General features: G+C 37.8%; 1 long non-coding RNA gene across 1 annotated transcript; it reads left to right on the top strand.

The window, feature by feature from the left end:
• The first annotated feature begins 16,596 nt into the window (after nt 1–16,596).
• Nucleotides 16,597–23,964, top strand: LOC147171430 (uncharacterized). Its single transcript, XR_015095615.1, has 2 exons — nt 16,597–18,184; nt 21,150–23,964. It is a non-coding gene; the product is annotated as an uncharacterized LOC147171430 (long non-coding RNA).
• Nucleotides 23,965–24,172: the final 208 nt, after the last annotated feature.

Below are 24,172 nucleotides of genomic sequence, written 5' to 3'. Positions count from 1 at the left end.
TCGGATGTAGTTAATTGAATAATTGCATTCATTATTCATTGTCTTCCAAAACACAGAAGGTCGTTGAATAGCGCACTCAATTTATTACGACGCCACCACATTTCAATGAGACCCAAGACGAGAGCTGCATTAAAAGTTCTGCTTTTACAAAGAATGCAAATACATTTGAATGTAATACATCATATACAGTTTCCTATGCGAATTCATTGAACCCTTTTTTATTGAAAAAAAAAAATATATATATATATATTTTTTTCCATGTTCATGACATAGTTAGGCCTTACATTACATTAGGGATTACTGAAAAACAAAATGAACATGGAGAGCAGCCTTTTCATTGACTCCCATCACTCAACTCTATAGTAGTGCTGTCACTATCGAATATTTTTAGACTAATCGGATTGATTTTAATTTTGCTTTATTGTGTATTACAAAAGCATTTTTTCCCTGATTACTGTTTGGTGAAAGAAAAAGGATTGATGTTGACCGGTTGGGTCATTTTTTGCAAATGTCTTATTTTGATTAAACATAGACGATAATCAGTCATCTTTCATGAAGGTTTACAGAAATCGGTGAACAATTACTTTTGATATTGTAATATCTGCCAGTTGTAAGTTTTACAACCTCATCAAGGACAAAGGAACTTAATTTCTTTGTCTTGGGCACGCCAAGATGGGGGTCGGGAGACCTGGAGATGGTCTGTCTCCCCTCCACAAACAGTCACCATTGCTCGATTATTAAAATAGTTGTCGATTTTAATGGATTCATTTTGACAGCTCGAGTTTATAGATCACTTAAAACAACCAGCGCTGTTTTCTTAAGATGGAACCCAAGGGCAGCAGATACAATAAAAACAGCAGAGGCCCCGGCATTGAACCCTGTGGAACACCCTGCGTTCCGTTATACATGCAAATTCATATTGTACATATTCATCCGATCACTTTATTTATTTTTGCTCGACATAGTATGAAGGGATTACAATACCATCACTAACTGACTCGCCAAACCCCCGGGCTTCAATCGGACCCAGGTTAAGAACCACTTGGTTACCACGTTTAAAATCAGTGCGCGCGTTGCCCTCTTTAGGTTACAGTATGTAACTGGCTTAATAAAGCTCTCACTTCCCGTCCATGTTGTCATTACTACGCCCACCTTTTTAAAGGCACTATGAAGATAAAAAGGAAGAGAATGATGTAGCATTTGCCAGCAGCGTCTGCAGAGCCCGATAAGAATAGTCCGGGTGGTTTTAGTGAATCAAGACCCTCGACTATCTCCATAAGCCTCGTTGCACGATGCCAGCCAGGATAAGCCGCGGCTTGCAAATCACTCGCCCTGCTTTTAGCGAAAAGGATGAAAGGATAAAATCTGTTATGATCCACGTGGTCCAGGTCAGCTCTCGGCCCCAGTGGAAAAACGCGGAGCTTCCCCTTTTTTTTTTTTTTTGTATTCAGCTACTTTGTATTCTCTTTTGTAAGTGCCGGTCGCGGGGGTGTGTTTTTCACCCTGACAACACGGCCAGCGGCGTGTATGAAGATGAGACGCTGTAGTCATCATCCATCTATCTTCATCTGTCGTCCAGCGCGCCGCTTCTGTTTGCGGGCCCTGAGGGTGACAAGTGGGCGTCGTCAACAATGTTCTACATGAGAGCCGACGAGACAGCAGTCGACGCGCCGACCGTTTTGCCCGTAACACACGAGCTGCATCACACATTATTGCCTCTACAAAGATGATCTTGCTGTTTGGAAGCGTCTGTCGCTATGATGCAGTGCGGGTTCTATTCCTCTGAAGAGCAAAATAAATAAAAAATGCGCTTGAATGTGACGCGCCATTGCAAAACGAGTCGGAACTCACTCAGAGAGATTCTGAGATGCGAGGCAATAATTGCTCTGTCGGTCAAACTTGTACCGCTTTCATCGATTTAGGTGTTTCAATTTCATGAAATTAATTAGTGTGAAGTGTTCAAAAATCACACGTCCAAGGTCCAAGTCACAAACCTTCAAAATACTGCTAAAAAAAATCGCTCATTATTACCTTGCTGATGTCGTAGATAAGCTGGAAGGTCTCTTTCGCTAATTTTGTCCGCATTTGAATAATTATACTTCATTATGAGCTGGAATTGCCATTGCTATGCTCAAGGTTATAACCCCAAAATACTGGCCTCTGATTCGTCTATTTTAACTTGTTCAAACCCCAAAACGTATAAATACGTTTTTAATACATGACTCCCAAAACATATTTATACAGTTTTCTTTTTTTAATGCTAGGGCATAAAGAAGGCTTTGATACAGCTTCTGACATGAAGCGGTCACTTAAAGCAATGGTAGTTATTACAAAAACGGCCAGCAGGTGGCAGCAGAGTACAAGAGATCAACCGGGGCCATGTTGCAACAATCTCTTTTTGTGAATACGATGAAACTTGGCTTTATTCTAATGCTAATTGCTGCAAAACGGAAACAGATAGAAACACTCTAATCTTCCTTTTGGTAGGTTCCATGTTTTTATAGCAGTAGAACAAAATATTCAGTGGAAAATCAGTCCAAATCCAGTAAAATAGCCATGAGCAAAGGGGATTGCTTCAGTGAAAATGGCTGGGAGTGAATGAGGTAATAATCTGAGATATCTGGCACATATCGCCGAGGCACTGTAGCAGCCCAGCTAACTACCGTGCCCAAGTGGCTGACATGTTGGCAGGGGCGGCTTTCCTTTCAAAGGCAACACTTTAATGGCTTAAAGCTGTGTTCCTATAATCTAAACGGCGAAGTTTGACATTTTGAGTTGAATGTTTTTCTTTTTGAATGAGCAAAAGTGTTTTAAAAAGTTCTATTAATGTTTTTTCTTTTCTTTTTAATAATGAAAATACCTCCATGTGCAAATTAAGGCGCTTCCCGTCCACTAAACGCGCAGAGTGAATTACAAAATAGCCTTGGTCCAGAATAATGACAAATAATTAAAAGTAAGCTGTCAAACTTTCTCATCAGCCACGCAGACAGACGTTGGTCATGCTAACAGGTAGCCGCTAGCCACTTACGTCAAAGACTTACATACAATGACAGCATAATTAATTAGCGGTTTATATTATTATTATTATTATTTTTCTTTTCCTTTTTTTTCCTTTTTTCTTTTCTTGGTAATTTTACCGATTTGACATGTCATCATCATTGCTCTCTCTTTTTATTATTATTATTTGCGTGCGTGTGAGTGTGTACTCATTAGTTCACCTAAAACCTATTTAAAAAATCCCATACCGTTCACCTAAACCGAATACTTCAGAATCCAGCTAGAGTCGTGAGGTTGTCAGGAGACCCGAAGAAGGATCAAAGAAAAGAAAGGTTTCTTAGCGTCCTAAAGTAGTGATTGAACATGAGTTCGAGATGCCGTAGTGTTGATGTTGGTCGCAACTACAATGTCAATCAAATGTGGTAAAGTAACATCTAAATGGGAAGGGGTTTTATTTATTAAAAATAATTTGTTTGAGTTTTTATTCGTTTTTGTATTTATGTAAAAAAAAAAAGGCTATTTGCTTTGCCGTCAATGGATTACTGTATTTGGTCAACTTTATTCTGAAGTTAGACTTAGACTGTGTTGAGTATGTTTCAGCTTCCTTGACATGTCAGAATGGATTGTGAACGCGCACTTTGTTTTTGTTTTGTCCCCCACCAACCAATCCGTGGATCAATGATAATCCGTTGCACCACTAATATATATACATTTTGGTTTGCTGAGAACTAAGCAAAATCAAGTGTGTAGATGTAGTGAATGGAGGAAGGTATGACGCAGAAGCACACCACTTTGGATGTGTTCTCTGCTCCGGTGCTCAGCGCATCACATTTTGGCCTGAAGTGCGTCAAACCAGCCATCCAAGTCCCTGCGCAACACTCTGTGACGCCCGGTCGGCGCCGACAGCCTTCATTTGTGGAGCCGGGCTAAATTGTATCGCGCTCGTCGGTGATGAAAAAAAGGATTTAAGGGGATGATGATGATGATGATAATAAAAAAAAAAAAAGACGTTTTTTTTATTGCTTGCGTACAGGTACTTGTCTCTGTAGTGCTTTTCCTAACGAGCAGGAAACTAAACCAAATTATACGCGTTTATCTGGGGGAACAAAAAAATCAAAGGTTATTTTTTGTGGATAATAAATAGTTGTCGATTAATCGTTGCACCTCTACTATGCTTTTACATAGTCTGTAGCTGGTAGTAGCCTTTCGCCTCATCTCAAACTCCAAACTCTGCTCTTGTTCGCAGGGTTATAATAGTTTTATATATATATATTTTTTTTAATACAGTATTTTTATCATAGATTTTTCATCATAGTTATTTCATTTTGGCTTTTGTTTTTTAAATTGTTAGTTTTAATGAATTTTTGGAGCAAATTTGTTAGTTTTGATTTATTACAAATAATTAAAGGGAGTTTTTTTTTGTTTTAGTTTTAATAATAGTTTAAGTTAAAAAAAAAAGTGGAATATTTGTCAAGTGCATGATTGAAAAAAAGGTCACTAAGTATTGTCATAAAATCAAGCAGATTAAAATTATCTTCTCTCAGAAAAAAAAGATTTGTAATTTGCCCTTCCAGAAATACTGACGAAAGACATTTTCACTCTAGTTAGTTTTATACAAAATAAAATGCAGATTTGTTTTCATTTAAAAAAAAGTATTTTTGTTTTTTAAACTTTGTTAATGAAACTGTTTTTTTCAATTTTTGTTGTAGTTACTTTGTTGGTTTTCGTTAAATATATTAGCCATGTCTCCATGGTAACGCAAGCATGCTGTAACTCATCCTTGCTTTATTTTGACAAAAGCATTTCACTTGGGTTTAAGAACTTTTAAATTTAAATTTCGATATGCTTCTTTTAAGTAAATGTATTGGCAAGTCATAAACATCATTAAAAAAAACAAAAATTGCACGCTACAGTTCTTGCAGAATCCACCTGACATTTATTAAGGCCAAGACGTGAACGATATTTTTTCTTTCCCCTCCCACCACTCTGTGCACACATAAGACACAGACGACAGCATAAATCTTGCATCCACGTTTGTGTATTTGTCGCCGGCGTCCTGTCACACAGCTGAAAGTAAGATTTATCTGCCGTCAGCAGACAGACAGCAACGTCTCGAAAACAAATATGTCTGTAGCATCGACTCACGACGTGGCTAACGAGAAAATGGTCTCCTTTTATGCTGGAAATGCGTCCAAGTCAATGAGCGGGCCGTTTTGTTCATGGAGTTGTTCTCTTTTCATTCAAATGTTATTTTGCACAAATCAAGGACTTTTTGATGGAGTTGCTGGCCTTTTATTGTATTTAGTTTTTTTTCAAAAGAAGCGGATGAATGAGAAGGGCTGACGGCCATACATAGCTGTATAGTATGTGCCGAGAATCTAAATGTGAGTGTGCATGCGGGTGCGAATGAGAAGCAAATTCATGGACGTGGTCTGTGCTTAGCTCTTCTTCCTGTTCAATGACGTCCTCACCTCCTTTTAAAAAAAAAAAGAAACAGAAAAAACTAATTTGCTAAATTGATTTATAAACAACTGATAAAGTAACACACAGGTCAGACAATAACGCAATACTAACAGGCATATATTTTTTATCCTCTGCAAAAAATTGCTAATTACAACTGATTGAGTCATATTCGTTAGGAAACTACAGTATTTATATTGTGAACTACAAACCTTAAACCAGTCTTAAAACCTTATTTTGCAATCCTGCTTGATTTGAAACTCAATTGAGATTTTTTTTCTTTTCTTCCAGAGCTCAGTATTATTCATTCGGTAGCCTTCCCGAGTCAACATGTCATCATCATCGCTCTTCTTTTTTTTTTTTTTTTTTGCGGTTGTGCTCTTTAATTCACCTGAAACCTGTTAAAAATCCCATACCGTTAATCTTAACCGCAAAGAAAGTTGAAACAAAGTGAAACCCAACACCAACCAGACAACGAGTTAAAAACCCAGAATCTTTCACCAACCCCAGATACAACAGATTTGGCGGACATCAAGAGACCAGAGGAAAGACTAAAGAAAGGAAGGATAGATGCAGCAGAAACTCAATTTTGAAACCATAAACCTCCACAACTTGCCTTGAATCAATCCCTATTGTGGAATCCTAACCCTTGCTTGTAACCATGATTTGAACCCCAGCTACAAACCCTATAACCCAACCTAGAAGCCCTATTTTACAACCCTACTTTGAAACTCCAGCCTGGTTTGAACCCCCTAATCCAATCTTCAACCTTCCACAAAACCCTAAAACTAAAAAAATGTTTGTATTGAATTTGGAAGAGACCCCAGGAAGATTAGCTCTGACCTGGTTCATTAGCTAATGTGGTTCTTTAATAGCCAAAACAAAAACTCTTGATTGAAGCATGTTTTAAAACCCTAACTACAAACCTTAAGCCTAGAAGCCCTATTATGTAACAGTTCTTGAAGTGTAAAGTATATTTGATTTGCTAGTATACGGTGCCCTTGGTGATTGCGAATCACCGCCAGTCACAGTAGGAATCACATTAGCGTGCTAATGCTGCGCCTCCTTGTAGCGTCGCTAGCCTTTTTTTTTTTTTTCATCAATGGGGACGTGAATTTATGTCGTCATACGTATTTATTGTCTTCCTCGTCTTGTCGCTCATTAGTTGCGAGGCGTTCGATGCTGTCGGCGACTCCGCCGCGTCTTCGTCTTTTCGTGTCGCGCAAAGTGGCTGCCGCTTGTTGTTGTCTACAGGGAACAAGGTGATGAAGGTTTAATAAGCTGTTAAAGTACAATTCACGTTTCTCATAAATAACTAATTGGACCAATTTATCTTTTTGTCTCAGTTCGTCTGCCCGCCCGGGAATCTGCTTGCAAATGTAATGTTTTAGTGTAACACAAATTATGTTACTAATTACAGTAAAATAACAACAACAACAACAACAGCAGAAGAAGAATTGTAGTTTGGAAATTCAGGTACAATGCTACACTTTTACAGTATGTGCTTGTCTTTCCAGGTTGGTCACCTGGCATACAGAACACACTAGTCGTGACCTTTGTGCTGCTACGTGACTACGTCTGCCGGGCCATGTCTGACATTTAAAATGCTATTTTAAGCAACCGTCTCCATCCAGTGACAAAACGGTAAGTCACTAATTTTTTGACCTACACTATATGAATTATATAAGTACACTATTTTTGGTGTTTTAAATGAAAAATAAATGTACTGTGCCTTAGCATTTTGTTATTTTGCTATATGTGTGCGAATGCTAAATGATATCTTGGTTAGCAGTTCAACAGCGCTAAACAAGACAACGCATTTGCCATTATCCAAGCTTTTTTGCTATGTTCTGACAACTATTGGAAGCTGTTTGTTGAAATACCGCTCGGAAGCTCAGTTTGCATTGTTTGACTGGCAAGTGCGACCACAGTGGATAGTGGGACTACATTTCTCATGCTTCTGCTAAAGCAGGAAGTAGTTGTAGTTCCGGTCAATGGCTATCGTCTGCTACCGATTAGATGCGAGTGGCAACGCAAATGTGAATTTGGAAGTAGATAGGAAGGAATTTAAGCGTTAAATTCCCTTTTAATCGTAATCCGACAGTGGGCTGAGCGGGATTGTCTGCCAAACCCCTCTAGCACGCTACATCTAAGCTAGCTAGCATTTTTATGCTATGAATTTCTTGTTTTGGCTGTCTTTATTTTTATATGTCTAGTTATGACTCCATGTACAGCACTTTGTATGGAGCGATGGTTGTTTTCTATAAATAAAGTTGAGTTGAGAAATTTGTAAGTTAACATTATCGGTCATTTTACGAGTTATTTAAATGATGCAACGCCATAAACTAATGCTTGAATGGGAAGATGAGCAAGAAGAGGGAAGTAATATATGCCGCCTTTTTATGTATGTAAATCCATTCAGCTGTGATCAGCAGCGATTGCAATAAGTCACAATTCCATGCTTGACAAACATGTAAATAGATGCAAATGCGTCGAGTGCACCTGAGCTTTTCGGGGCGCAGCCGCCATGCTGGAATTGCTTCCGACTCGGGATCGCTCCTCCCGGAATCGTGTTGTAGATCTCATGAAACTGGGGATGCAGCAAGAATTGTGGGCTTCCTTTTTAATTATATATATATATTTTTTTTTATGTGATCTCCATCTACTTGATTGAGCGTGGGTATAAATTGCAACATCCGCTATCAGTAAGGAAAATCAAATGAGATCTGTAAAGTGCGTAGCCAGTCCAGCAAACTCTTCTCAAGTATCGGCAGTGGTGAGACGTGATTAACGTCACGGTGGAGGGAGCAATGCGGATAAGAGTGACACTTAGCCTGCGGACGGCAGATAGCCCATTGTTCACGTCCCTCCTCACCTTTTTTTCGGTCTTTTTATTGGGCTATTTTTCCCCAACTGCAGATGTATGTACAAGAAACGTGTGGAAAATGCTGCGAGATTTGGCAGCACTGTAGTAAACAACCCACAGTTGGACTCCAGTTGCTGTATTTTAACATACCAGTTGTTAGCATGTGTTAGAGTAGACAATATTAAGTATTGTACTCTTTGCGTGTTCAATTAACTGAATGGTGAGATTCTGTTGAAGGAGTTCCTTTGCAAAGGTTTTCATTACCAGAAGCTTCTGGTCGCACATTTAAAGTCACCCAAGCGATGTCTCTGTTCAAATGTGGCTCCCTCTCTCCAGCTCACATCGTTATTTATTCACAAAAAGGGTTCAGAAAAAGGTCAGCCCACACAACACACCTGGTTACAACTAAATACAAGAGAATCCGTTCCCATGGGTATAAATCAGATTAAAAGAATACAATAATAATAAGCCTGTGCCTCCCTTCCGACCGGCAGAGACCGAAACTCCCATAAAGATAACAAATGTACAAACCCGTTGCCCTTTCTCTCATGAAAGTAACACAGATAAGAATACAATTCTATTCATTGAGCCATACTGAGTTAACATAATTATAAACGGCTAAAATATAATTTAAAACTAAAAAAAACAATGTTAATAACTCATCATTCCCTCATTTGAGCTCTTGAGAGCTCAACACATTAAAACATTTTTTTTTTCAATGGTTGTGTGGTAAAAATAATTATCCTTAAAACATCCCTTTAGCAGAAGAGGAGGTAGTTTAGCAATCATATGACATTAAAAAACAATTTGATACATTTAAAAGATTTTTAGTGGAATAAGCATAGCATATGTGAGGCTTAACATAAAATGTTGTTCATTAAAAAGTGTCGCAATATATCGGCAGACAAATATGTGTTCTTTGAAGCCATCTTGTGATGAAGTTCTTTGAAGGTCTTTTTTTTTTTTTTAATGAAAAGAGTGTCGCAATAGTTCGTCTCTTCTTTAAGAATTTGGGGTAGACTACCCAAATTCTTCGATTTGTCACCTGGGATTATTCTGCCCAAAATGTGACTGATCAAAGGAATGATTGCCCAAGAAAAGGCACTTGCTCTTGATCCGTTGACTGATGTCCTCAAACGGCAGCTCCGGAACCGGGCACGGATTCAGCTGACGTGGCTCCAGGTCGGAGGTGATAAGATTGATGCTCCAGTTGTGGAATTTCGTCTCTCCTTTCAACCTGAGAGCATCAGTTGATGAGATGGCCGAGCCTGGCACGTCTCCGGAAGCCTTGTAGACCAGATGTGGCATTTTCTCTGTGCAGAGAACTGCACAAGATTTCCTCACCAACCCCCTGGGGCCGTTCTCCTGAGTGCAAAAACTTTTCATTTTTAGTTTCTCATAAACTCACATAAATTTTATTTGGAGAAAAAAACCCTGATAGTTTTTGTTAGTTGGGATTAGTAAATGTTATTTGATTAAGATCCGTAGGTCCTGTGCTGTTGGAACAGGAAAATATCTATTTTTGTGACATTAAAATAGAGCCCAGCCCTTGATTGAGTTGAATGACATTCGCTCATTCATTAATATAAGACAGAGCTTATAAATATTTATCTTTCAAATAGGTTTTGTTCAATAATAGGTAATTTTTTACCATGACTAAATTTGTTCATATCTTATTCTCTTCCCAGAATCCCATGACCGGCCGAATCCTGGCATGCTGGGAAAAACTCACATATATTCATATTATCTATACTCTTTTGCAAACACTGGGCTCCAAACATTACATTTTTCAAATATGATTCTGAGATAAAAGATATAATATAATATAATTACCTTCATTCGGCGAATATGCATTATTGTCCTTGCTTGCTTCAGACTTACTTTGCGATCGATTTCCTCTGATAGATTTCTTCAAACTGTGGATTATCATTTTCAAACTCATCCTGTCAATTGGAGTGTAGGCCGATACCCCACAACCTTTTTAATTTCGTTTTTAAGTTTGATTTTAATTTTCTAACTCGTCTACATTAGTTAAATTCTTAAACATAAACTCCCTCATTTGACAAAGATCCACTGATTTTTTCAAACACGTCAAGATAAAGGGAGGACAAAATAGAGACCTCATGACTCAAAAGACGTCATAAATAACTCAACCCTCTAAATCAGGCTATGAGATAAACAAAAGAGCTACAAAACACTATAAAACTGAGCATAAGCAGATACAACTTAAGACACTAATATATGATGACTTTGGGGCCATAAAAAATAGAGATAACCATATTACTCTAATTCTCCTAGAGTCCCAAAAATTATTTAAACTGCTAATCAACCTCACCTCTTTTATAGATTAGTGGGGCGGAGGATAAAATCACACAAAATTTACAAATATCTACCATTTCCTAGATTTAATCAAACTAAAAATCATCTTCAAACTGCTAATCTTTCACATATTAGCGGGGCTCATAAAAAACACAGCACACAAAATATTTCTGGGATTTATAAATCACAGTGCTGTTAAAAAAAAAAATCAAACTTAGCCATCAAACTCTTAGTTAGTCTTTTACTTGTTACTACTCATTTTATTCTATTATTTATTTTATACTATAGCTGCAGCTGGACGAAGTCCAAAAAAGTTCCTCACGGGAAAAATAAAAATATATCATATCATAACATATTAATAAAATTCCCATTGTACCAATTCAGAAACTGATTCTCCCAAAAATATAGGCAAAAATTTAGTAGGCTATAGATTGAAATAAATTTTCTCAATCCCTCATTTCAAATTTACATATGTCGTTTTCAATTTCCTGAAATATCTTGCTATAGATCACAGTTCCCCACTCAACACATTAAAAATGCCTTGCATATCACTATGTAGCATTTTACTGAATGGATCACATCTCATTCCGACCACCAACTTTCTTTGTCCAGACCCCCAGCAAAAGGCAGGACGGCAGCTGTTGTCAATGTTCAGTCCTGGCCAGCATGGCGGCTGTTGTGGCAGCAATGTTCAGAGCAGGCATTTAGATTTCCTCTGGATACAAAACAGCCATAGGGGAGAAGTCACTAGAATGAGGCGTATACACAGTCACTGGGCATTGAGGAATTTGAACATCATGTTTTTCTTAGGCACAGGACGAGAAGACTGTTGCTCTGCGGCTTTAGACCTTTGATCTCTGCCACATCCATTCAGACGCTGTCTGCAATGTGGATCCGATGACACACAGTCTTTCTGAGAGCTCACCTGATCAAAAAATGCACATTCGTTGATACAATGCTTTAAAAATGCCAGACTGAGGATATGGGATCATAGCAAGACAGTTCACTCCCTGCTTTCTCAAAAATGTTTCGTAAAAAACACAGCCTCTTTATTCATTTCTCTTTTTTTTTTTTCAATACCCCTTCAAATAGCTACTAGCCATACAACGTATCAGCAGCTGGGGCGCATCCCGTTCGCAGTTTGTAATCAGTGAAGGCCATCAAACCCTCATCTGCCTTGGAACTCAAACATCAGTTTCTGAAATGACACACTCAGAGAAAAAACAAATATTAAAAATCAAAAACATTCATAACTCTTTATTCAACTATCTTAGTTCCAGCCACAGCTATAAAGATGTAGGCATAATTATATTAACTCTCAAACAAAATGCCATTATTTTATCATTACTCTTTATTCATTTGTCCCGAAAAGGGAAAGTTAACAAATTAACCATCGTCATCAATCATTAAAGTGTAAAGATTTATTAGCTCAGTCAAATACTATTACTTATTTTATATTGTTTATCATTCCTCTCTTACCATTTTGACAAAAAAAGAGTTCCATTACGAGGACACATTATGCTCACAGCGCACAGCCCAGCCCCCACCTTTTTTTCTAACCTAAAAACGGGGGAAGGGGGGGGGGGAGGAGGAATCTTAACATTATAAATCGCAAAACCTATTTTATCATATTCCCATTAATAAAACAAACGCCACTATCACAACAGTATCATCTCACACAAAACAACACCAAACTTAGTTAAAATATTAAAGAAAAACAAACAAAATCCCCATATGCACACTTCTCACTTACAAACCCCCACCTTTTTTTAGAAGCTAGGTCACACATTCAAATGCATACGCACACACTCTTCAGTCGTTTTAAAATAAATAAACGGTGTTATTACTTCAATTCGTTATCTACAAATCTTATAGCATTTAAACTGCAGTTTTATACGGTAATTTCAGTAAACGGGTAACTTTAAACAACCCATCCGTAAACTGCTCCACAAATGCTGGAGTCATTTTAGCATCAAATTCAGCCTTTTTCCATTACCAACAAAAAAAAAAATACAAAAGTCTGACATACCATTTTGTCCAGCAAAAGCTTTGTATACAATCGATCCATTACCAACAAAGAAAATACAAAAGTCTGACATACCATTTTGTCCAGCAAAAGCTTTGTATACAATCGATCCATAGTTCGTTTTTTCATTGTTCATCGACGCTTTTATTTTTCGCTGAACCGGAAGCGCATTCAGGACAAACCATTCTGTATCCGGGTCGAAATCGCCTCCATTTTGTTTATAGTTTTTGATGTATACATTCGGTTTTAATACAGTGACGTCTCACTTTTAATATTAATAGTTCAATATGTTAACATATATGGCCACACACAGACAGACATAAGAATTACGTGACCTCTCGTTTATACACAGCGGTTACCCAATCCCGCTGAGCTAAACTGTTCTCCATATATTGCAAAATTTCTGCAAGGCGCTCATTTTCAAAATAAAATGTCACGTACCATCGAATTTAACCGTAGAACAAAAGGAATTCATACGGAAATCCTGACCCCAAAACTACAAAAGTAGGAACGCCAAAACTGAAATAAAATCTTTCACGTAATCTCTCGATTGCAAATACAGTGATACAAAAATCCAATCATCGCTGTAATCAACCTGGACCCCTTTCTGTTCAATTTCAAACAGGCGCTTTTTCAAATAAAAGACATATTACGTGCAGAGAACTTTCACACCAAGAGCCATGAACAATTATGTTACTTGTCCTCAAATCCGGCCAAAACTGCTTAAAAAACAGAAGCGCGTACCATAATCTTCGCGATCCTTAGTAACCAAGAAGGACTTGTTACGTCATCCGGCAAACCCTTTTATATATTATGGTCTAAGGATTCTTCATAGCGTTGACGAAAAACAAAACAAATCAAAAAATTAACCGCTATTTCTTCCTGTACAAAAAAAGCTTCATCACTTCGAGTCTGCATCACGTCACCTTCAAATGCACCACTCCACGACAATTATAGTTCAATATCGTCGGAATTATCACAACTCACAATAGAACGACATCAAACTACACTCGTTCACACAGATCTCTTTTAAAATTTAGACAATTTTGGAAGACGAAAAAACCAGCTGCAGCGGACCAGACAGACAAAACTTCTTCTACGTGGATAAAGATCTCCACTTACCGTACTTTATTTATTTAGGCCTAGAAGTTCCGCCCGTCCTTGAACGCCGCAGCTTGTTCCACGTCAAAATAACACCCTCCGTTTGGTTCAACGGAGGAGACCATTCGTTATAATTCAGCGTCGGCGGTCACCATTTGTTAGAGTAGACAATATTAAGTATTGTACTCTTTGCGTGTTCAATTAACTGAATGGTGAGATTCTGTTGAAGGAGTTCCTTTGCAAAGGTTTTCATTACCAGAAGCTTCTGGTCGCACATTTAAAGTCACCCAAGCGATGTCTCTGTTCAAATGTGGCTCCCTCTCTCCAGCTCACATCGTTATTTATTCACAAAAAGGGTTCAGAAAAAGGTCAGCCCACAACACACCTGGTTACAACTAAATACAAGAGAATCCGTTCCCATGGGTATAAATCAGATTAAAAGAATACAATAATAATAAGCCTGTGCCTCCCTTCCGACCGGCAGAGACCGAAACTCCCATAAAGATAACAAATGTACAAACCCGTTGCCCTTTCTCTCATGAAAGTAACACAGATAAGAATACAATTCTATTCATTGAGCCATACTGAGTTAACATAATTATAAACGGCTAAAATATAATTTAAAACTAAAAAAAACAATGTTAATAACTCATCACATGTTAGTATTTCATCTGTTAAATTAAAATTTGATATGACTGTAAAATCCGTATCAGACTTTTGAAAGAGATTCCATTACTACAAAAATCTTATGAGCTGCCTTGGTTGCTTCCTGTGCTGCGTTGCTATATGTTAGCATACAAACGGTTAGCATTTGATTTTATCCTTGATCATTTGAAACTAGAAGCGACTACAGGCCATGATGTGAATTTCTTTAGCGATCTGCCTTTGTGGTTTCTCTGCTCAAGTTTCTATTTTGGTATATAGGTCCTATTAGCTAACATGTTAGCATTTTATGCAGTTCCAGTCTTTTTTTCGCCAGCCAATGTGAAATCCTTATCAAACATCCTGTTTTTTGTTTTGTTTTGTGTGCTGCAGTTGCTATATTTTAGCATACCGAATGCTTGCTGACTTATCTGTGATCATTTGAAATCCGCAGTGTAGGACAAAACTGTTAGCATGTTAGCGTTTCATCAATTCTTCAATTGAAATACCGTCTGACTCCAGGGCACACTTCTTGCCTATTGTTTATGTCTCTCTTTATCCTTTCACACTCTCTTTATTGCATGTATTGTGCAGGCAGATGATGCTACCAAATTTGGCATCACTGTAGTAAACATAGACACAAATACAGTACATACACACACTAGCCTGGAGCACAAATACCATTGGATTATTTTTCCTCTATGAAAAGCAGAGTGTGTGCGCGTGTATAGGGATTTACCCTCCTACACATGTACATCATTCACATCAATAGAATAATGTCCTGAGTGCTTACCACTAAGATGCCAGTGCTGACATCGCAAAACAATTTTTAAGCGTGCAGCAAGTTAAATTGTTAGTATCCTCTGTCAAAAGCAAATTTTATTTTATGTTATTTTGTTTCTTTCATTTTGCTATTATATGACCCTTTAAGTGCTTTTTTTTTTACGGTAACAAGGTGGTTTCCATGCCATATTTTCTCCACTGGCGACTGTATTCATGTTCCCTCGCTATAACGCGGTTTACTTTTCGCAGCCTAGCTGTTTCACACGGTATTAAAAAAAATATATATGTGGGGGCATTTTTATAAAAAATTATGAAGGTTTGAACAGCGGGTTTAAACAAGAGAGAAATGTGATCAAATGTAAATGCCTCAATGAGACAAGTGTATAAAGTGTGTTGAGAGGTTTTAGAGCCTTAAAACATTTATAATAAATCTAAAACATAAAGCGAACTACTTTGCGGATTTCATTTTTTTCTTTTTTAACCTAAGCCTAGCGAAAAACGAGGGAAAACTGTATTTTTAATGCCTTGGAAATTATTACCTACCTTTTCTCCCGACTGATACCTGTAACGATAAGATCCCTGTCCTGCGGAAGCTCTCTGTAGATCATGGCTTATGTTTTAAGGCTTCCAAAATGTTAGGAAAAGCCTACCAGAACATCTGAACTTTATTTGGAGTTCATCAGAGGCACTTTAAATGGTGGCAGGTGTGTGCTGACATTTAACAGCATTTGAATGTGCTTGCTTAATTATAAACACAGCAACAGGCCCAATTATTAGAGGGTGTGCACACTTGTGCAACCACATTATCTTAGTTATTTATCTTCCCTATCAAAAACACCCCCCATCCTCCCTACAAGTTGAATAGTACAGTACTTCAACATGGATCAACAAAACCTGACATTTGAACAGGGGTGTGTATATCCATGATAGGCTACGTGCTATCTTGCTGTATGTTTGCTTATCAACTTCGAGCACGTTAGCAGTCTAGCTAACCTCATTAAGCTTTTGAAATTCAACTTTTACCAAATAGGATATAAAAACCCTACTGATACACTTTCTGTATTTTGTTGCTATCCTGTTATGTTAGCATACAAGCTGGTGTTAGCATGTTAGCATTTGATCCACTCTCATGAAATGCTATCTGACTGACTACAGGGCTGTGTAAAGTCTATTTGGCTCTGCCTTAGCAAGATAGCGACCTGAATACAGTTTCTAAAGAAATGTTGGCATGACAACTATTAGCTTAGCTTGTTAATATGTTACAGTGTATGGTCTAATTAGGCTTTCAAATGGTGCATTACGAATAGGATAAGATGGCTATAAAACGTTATTAATCTTCCTTAGTGCACCCTTTGCTTGCTATCTTGCCATATTTTGGCATACCAAATGTTAGCATGTTAGCATTTTGTCCATCGTTCCGTAACCACAGGTTCCACATTCGTAAGCGTACTGTTGAATACTGATAACTTTGTATACATTTTTACTGTTTTATTTTATATTTTAACCATTTTGTTATTAGTTATAACTGTGTAGATGTAGGTATAATTATGTTAACTCAGTATGGCTGAATGAATAGACCTATATTCTTATCTGTGTTACTTTCATGAGAAAGAGCAACGGGTCTGTCTATTCATTCTGTAATCTAAAAGGGAGGCTTCCGGGGCTATGTCACCTAGGGAGTCAGGCTCATTATTTCTGTATTCTTTTAATCTGATTTATACCCATGGGAACGGATTCTCTTGTATCCAGTTGTAAACAGGTGTGTTGTGGGCTGACCTTTTTCTGAACCCTTTTTGTGAATAAATAACGATGTGAGCTGGAGAGAGGGAGCCACATCAGGACAGAGACATCGCTTGGGTGAATTTGTCAATGTGGACCAGAAGCTTCTGGTAATTAAATCTTTGCAAAGGAACTCCTTCAACAGAATCTCACCATTCAGTTAATTGAACACGCAAAGAGTACAATACTTAATATTGTCTACTCTATCAAATGGTGACCACCGACGCTGAATTATAACGAATGGTCTCCTCCGTTGAACTAAACGGATGGTGTTGTTGACGATTGAGCAGGCTGCGGCGTTCCCTGACGGGCGGAATTTCTGGCGCCATATTAATTCCGGTAAGTGGAGATCTTTATCCACGTAGAAGAAATTTTGTCTGTCTGGTCCGCTGCAGCTGGTTTTTTCGTCTTGCAAAATTATCTAAATTATAAAAGAGATCTGTGTGAACGAGTTGTAGTTTGATGTTGTGAGTTGTGATAATTCCGACGATATTGAACTACACACGTCGTGAGGCGGTGCATTGAAGTGCAGCCTGTAGATTATAGTATTGCGCTTCTGCTTTGGCAGTTTTTGGCCGATTTGAGGACTAAGTAACATAATTGTTCATGGCTCTTGGTGTGAAACGTCCTAAACACGTAATATTTTTTTTTGTTTGAAAAAGCGCCTGTTTGAAATTGAACAGTATTGAGGGTCCAGGTTGATTACAGTAATAATTGGATTTGTGTTACTGTATTTGCAATCGAGAGATTACGTGTAACTTTTATTTTTTTTTGGCGCTTTTATTGTGGTTTGAGGTCAGGATTCCCGTTTGAATTTCTTTTGTTCCACGGTTGAGTTCGTTAGCACGTGATAAATTTCATTATTTAATAAAGCGCCTTGCAGAAATTTTGCAATAAAGAGAGAACAGTTTAGCTCAGCGGGATTGGGTAACCGCTGTGTATAAACGAGAGGTCACGTGATTCTTATGTGTGTCTGTGTGTGGCCATATGTGTTAACATATTGAACTATTAATATTGAAAGTGAGACGTCACTGTATTGAATCCGGAACTAAACATAAAAACTACAAACAAAAATGGAGGCGATTTCGACCCGGATACAGAATGGTTTGTCCTGAATGCGTTTCCGGTTCAGCGAAAAATAAAAGCGTCGATGAACAATGAAAAAACGAACTATGGATCGATTGTATAAAAAGCTTTCGCTGGACAAAATGGTATGTCAGACTTTTGTATTTTTTTTGTTGGTAATGGAAAAAGGCTGAATTTGATGCTAAAATGACTCCAGCATTTGTGGAGCAGTTTACGGATGGGTTGTTCAAAGTTACCCGTTTACTGAAATCACCGTATACAACTGCAGTTTAAATGCTATAAGATTTGTAGACAACGAATTGAAGGAATAACACCGTTTATTTTATTTTTTAAATAATGACTGAAGAGTGTGTGCGTATGCATTTGAGTGTGTGACCTAGCTTCTAAAAAAAGGTGGGGGTTTGTAAGTGAGAAGTGTGCATATGGGGATTTTGTTTGTTTTTCTTTAATATTTTAACTAAGTTTGGTGTTGTTTTGTGTGAGATGATACTGTTGTGATAGTGGCGTTTGTTTTATTAATGGGAATATGATAAAATAGGTTTTGCGATTTAGAATGTTAAGATTCCTCCCCCCCCCCCTCCCCCCGTTTCTAGGTTAGAAAAAAAGGTGGGGGCTGGGCTGTGCGCTGTGAGCATAATGTGTCCTCGTAATGGGACTCTTTTTTTGTCAAAATGGTAAGAGAGGAATGATAAACAATATAAAATAAGTAATAGTATTTGACTGAGCTAATAAATCTTTACACTTTAATGATTGATGACGATGGTTAATTTGTTAACTTTCCCTTTTCGGGACAAATGAATAAAGAGTAATGATAAAATAATGGCATTTTGTTTGAGAGTTGATATAATTATGCCTACATCTTTATAGCTGTGGCTGGAAATAAGATAATTGAATAAAGAGTTATGAATGTTTTTGAAATTGACATGTTGATAATGATTTTTAATATTTGTTTTTTTTTTTTTTTGAGTGTGTCATTTCAGAAACTGATGTTTGAGTTCCAAGGCAGATGAGGGTTTGATGGCCTTCACTGATTACAAACTGCGAACGGGATGCGCCCCAGCTGCTGATACGTTGTATGGCTAGTAGCTATTTGAAGGGGTATTGAAAAAAAAAAAAAGAGAAATGAATAAAGAGGCTGTGTTTTTTACGAAACATTTTTGAGAAAGCAGGGAGTGAACTGTCTTGCTATGATCCCATATCCTCAGTCTGGCATTTTTAAAGCATTGTGTCATAGTGTGCATTTTTTGATCAGGTGAGCTCTCAGAAAGACTGTGTGTCATCGGATCCACATTGCAGACTGCGTCTGAATGGATGTGGCAGAGATCAAAGGTCAAAAGCCGCAGAGCAACAGTCTTCTCGTCCTGTGCCTAAGAAAAACATGATGTTCAAATTCCTCGATGCCCAGTGACTGTGTATACGCCTCATTCTAGTGACTTCTCCCCTATGGCTGTTTTGCATCCAGAGGAAATCTAAATGCCTGCTTTGAACATTGCTGCCACAACAGCCGCCATGCTGGCCAGGACTGAACATTGACAACAGCTGCCGTCCTGCCTTTTGCTGGGGGTCTGGACAAAGAAAGTTGGTGGTCGGAATGAGATGTGATCCATTCAGTAAAGTGCTACATAGTGATACAAAAGGCATTTTAATGTGTTGGGTGGGGAACTGTGATCTATAGCAAGATATTTCAGGAAATTGAAAACGACATATGTAAATTTGAAATGAGGGATTTGAGAAAATTTATTTCAATCTATAGCCTACTAAATTTTTGCCTATATTTTTGGGAGAATCAGTTTCTGAATTGGTACAATGGGAATTTTATTAATATGTTATGATATGATATATTTTTATTTTCCCCGTGAGGAACTTTTTTGGACTTCGTCCAGCTGCAGCTATAGTATAAAATAAATAATAGAATAAAATGAGTAGTAACAAGTAAAAGACTAACTAAGAGTTTGATGGCTAAGTTTGATTTTTTTTTTTTTTTTTAACAGCACTGTGATTTATAAATCCCAGAAATATTTTGTGTGCTGTGTTTTTTATGAGCCCCGCTAATATGTGAAAGATTAGATTTTATCCTCAGCCCCACTAATCTGTAAAAGAGGTGAGGTTGATTGGCAGTTTAAATAATTTTCGGGACTCTAGGAGAATTAGAGTAATATGGTTACCTCTATTTTTATGGCCCCAAAGTCATCATATATTAGTGTCTTAAGTTGTATCTGCTTATGTTTAGTTTTATAGTGTTTTGTGGCTCTTTTGTTTATCTCATAGCCTGATTTAGAGGGTTGAGTTATTTATGACGTCTTTTGAGTCATGAGGTTTTTATTTTGTCCTCCCTTTATCTTGACATGTTTGAAAAAATCAGTGGATCTTTGTCAAATGAGGGAGTTTATGTTTAAGAATTTAACCAATGTAGACGAGTTAGAAAATTGAAAACGAAATTAAAAAGGTTGTGGGGTATCGGCCTACACTCTAATCGACAGGATGAGTTTGAAAATAATAATTCACAGTTTGAATATGAAGAAATCTATCAGAGGAAATCGATCGCAAAGTAAGTCTGAAGCAAGCAAGGACAATAATGCATATTCGCCGAATGAAGGTAATTATATTATATTATATCTTTTATCTCAGAATCATATTTGAAAAATGTAATGTTTGGAGCCCAGTGTTTGCAAAAGAGTATAGATAATATGAATATATGTGAATTTTTCCCAGCATGCCAGGATTCGGCCGGTCATGGGATTCTGGGAAGAGAATAAGAGATATGAAAGGCACAGTTATGCAAATTTAGAACAAATTTAGTCATGGTAAAAAATTACCTATTATTGAACAAAACCTATTTGAAAGATAAATATTTATAAGCTCTGTCTTATATTAATGAATGAGCGAATGTCATTCAACTCAATCAAGGGCTGGGCTCTATTTTAATGTCACAAAAATAGATCTTTTCCTGTTCCAACAGCACAGGACCTACGGATCTTAATCAAATAACATTTATTAATCCCAACTAACAAAAACTATCAGGGTTTTTTCCTCCAAATAAAATTTATGTGAGTTTATGAGAAACTAAAAATGAAAAGTTTTTGCACTCAGGAGAACGGCCCCAGGGGGTTGGTGAGGAAATCTTGTGCAGTTTTCTGCACAGAGAAAATGCCACATCTGGTCTACAAGGCTTCCGGAGACGTGCCAGGCTCGGCCATCTCATCAACTGATGCTCTCAGGTTGAAAGGAGAGACGAAATTCCACAACTGGAGCATCAATCTTATCACCTCCGACCTGGAGCCACGTCAGCTGAATCCGTGCCCGGTTCCGGAGCTGTCGTTTGAGGACATCATTCAATCTTATTGAACGAAGATCAAGATCAAGTGCCTTTTCTTGGGCAATCATTTCAAGAAGTCACATTTTGGGCAGAATAATCCCAGGTGACAAATCGAAGAATTTGGGTAGTCTACCCCAGATTCTTAAAGAAGAAAAAGAACTATTGCGTCACTTTTTTCATTCAACAGAACTTCATCACAAGATGGCTTCAAAGCAGAAACATATATCCGTCTGCTGTATCGTGACATTTCTTTTCATGTTGATTTGGTATTTTTGTCAGCCTTTTGACACAACTTTGAACACAATTACAACATATCGTAATAAGCGAAGTATTAAGTCTACATATAATCCCTGGGTCACACTCTGGACTTATGCTAAATCAATTGCTGTGACAGTTGCTCCAAATACAAACACTTCTGTTAAAATTCCTATTAGATCCTTAAAGGGATTTGCTAGGGGGGGGAGACAGACTAAGGGGGAAGATTGGATAAATTACTGGTGGTATCTGACAGGTCATGTACAACGAGATTGGAATGCTCTAATAACAACACAGGATGGAAGATACTGGCGTCCTGGAACAAGTGAGGAGGCAGTCTTCTTTAGCAAAAGAATAACATTGTATAATATGGGGGGGCGACTCTATATGAACTTTATTTTTCCAGAAGGTAAAATACAGTCGCCTAACACAACAATTGATAACGCCTCCTGTTTTGGATTTCTGTTGTGGGCCTGGTTCTCCGGACATGACCCATATTTCCCCATATTAATATGCGTAAATAAAGCAATGAGTAATTTAGAACAGCCAAAAATGACTAAATACACAATGGAGAGCGGAGTGAAGGCGGTCAGCGTACCAACTGAGGGAATAGTTGAGAGGTTTCGGGTTACAACAGGATTTTCCGGGGGCAGTAACAATTGGCTATTATTGGCGAACGAAGCGGCTCGAGCCTCTGATAAAAACAATTGTGTGGTATGTGTAGGTCCGCGCCCTTTATTGAGAATCATTCCGGCTAAAATAGATAATCACTGTATAATGGAACTAATGAATAAGGCTGTTCCCAATATCAAATGCTCGAAATGGGATAAGGTGTATCCCCTCGTCGATTGGCAGAAAACTAAACCAGTATTTTCAAACACAGTTGCAAATGGTAATTTTACATGTATTAAAATGACAGGTACTGGAGAACAGTTGGGGTGACTAAATTACATCACTCAGTGCGTGGCAATAGTAGATGTGGGACAGAGGTTCCAACCACGATCCAGAGCGGACATATACTGGTGGTGTGGCGACAACAGAATATTTGATAAGTTGCCTTTAAATACAAAAGGATATTGTGCCCTCATAACCCTTCTCATGCCAGTACAAATCTACCCCATCTCTATTGATAACCTGTTACAAATGATTGACAATTGGGAACCAAAACCTTCTTTTCAGAGGACCAAAAGACATTCTTGGCAAGAGCAGAATGTTCCCACCTACATTGATGCAATTGGAGTACCAAGAGGTGTGCCAGATGAATACAAATTAACTGATCAAGTACTCTCAGGATTCGAATCCGTAATTTGCTGGTGGTGCACCATAAACAAAAATGTAGATAGAATTAACTATATACATTATAATGTACAAAGGCTAGGAAATTGGACTCAGTCTGGCTTTGAGGCTGTACGCGGCCAGTTAGCCGCCACATCTTTGATGACATTCCAAAATCGAATTGCACTAGATATGTTACTGGCAGAAAAGGGCGGAGTTTGTTCAATGTTTGGAGATCAGTGTTGCACTTTTATTCCTAACAATACTGCTCCAGATGGAAGTCTGACAATTGCAATTGAAGGACTGCGAACACTCAATAAGAAAATGAAAGAGCAATCAGGTGTAGATACTTCTGTATGGGATAATTGGATGAATGTGTTTGGCCGCTATAAAACTTTGATTTCCTCAATTTTAATATCTGCGGCTGTTTTTTCTGCACTATTAACGATTTGTGGCTGTTGCTTAATACCGTGTATTCGTTCTCTCTGCCAAAGACTTATTACCACTGCTATTGAAAAACATGATGTCCAAAATAAGCCCTCTCATATGATGGTGGCTTCTGCTAAACCATACGTGTCTTCTATCGCATCCAATGAGAGGGACGAGGATCCTGCTGGTATATTTTTGTAAAAATGTTTGTTTTGGGCTCTTTAAAGAGCCCAATTGAAGGATTGATAACTTTGTATACATTTTTACTGTTTTATTTTATATTTTAACCATTTTGTTATTAGTTATAACTGTGTAGATGTAGGTATAATTATGTTAACTCAGTATGGCTGAATGAATAGACCTATATTCTTATCTGTGTTACTTTCATGAGAAAGAGCAACGGGTCTGTCTATTCATTCTGTAATCTAAAAGGGAGGCTTCCGGGGCTATGTCACCTAGGGAGTCAGGCTCATTATTTCTGTATTCTTTTAATCTGATTTATACCCATGGGAACGGATTCTCTTGTATCCAGTTGTAAACAGGTGTGTTGTGGGCTGACCTTTTTCTGAACCCTTTTTGTGAATAAATAACGATGTGAGCTGGAGAGAGGGAGCCACATCAGGACAGAGACATCGCTTGGGTGAATTTGTCAATGTGGACCAGAAGCTTCTGGTAATTAAATCTTTGCAAAGGAACTCCTTCAACAGAATCTCACCATTCAGTTAATTGAACACGCAAAGAGTACAATACTTAATATTGTCTACTCTATCAATACTCTCTAACGCAGTCAATCTAAATTGAGCATTGTTATCATTTGAGGTGTACCTATTTTTTTGTG

Source organism: Leptonotus elevatus, chromosome 7 (assembly GCF_054856555.1).
Source record: "Leptonotus elevatus isolate MCC_2025b chromosome 7, RoL_Lele_1.0, whole genome shotgun sequence".
Lineage (NCBI taxonomy): Eukaryota > Metazoa > Chordata > Actinopteri > Syngnathiformes > Syngnathidae > Leptonotus > Leptonotus elevatus.
This window is presented reverse-complemented; position numbering and strand designations above follow the sequence as displayed.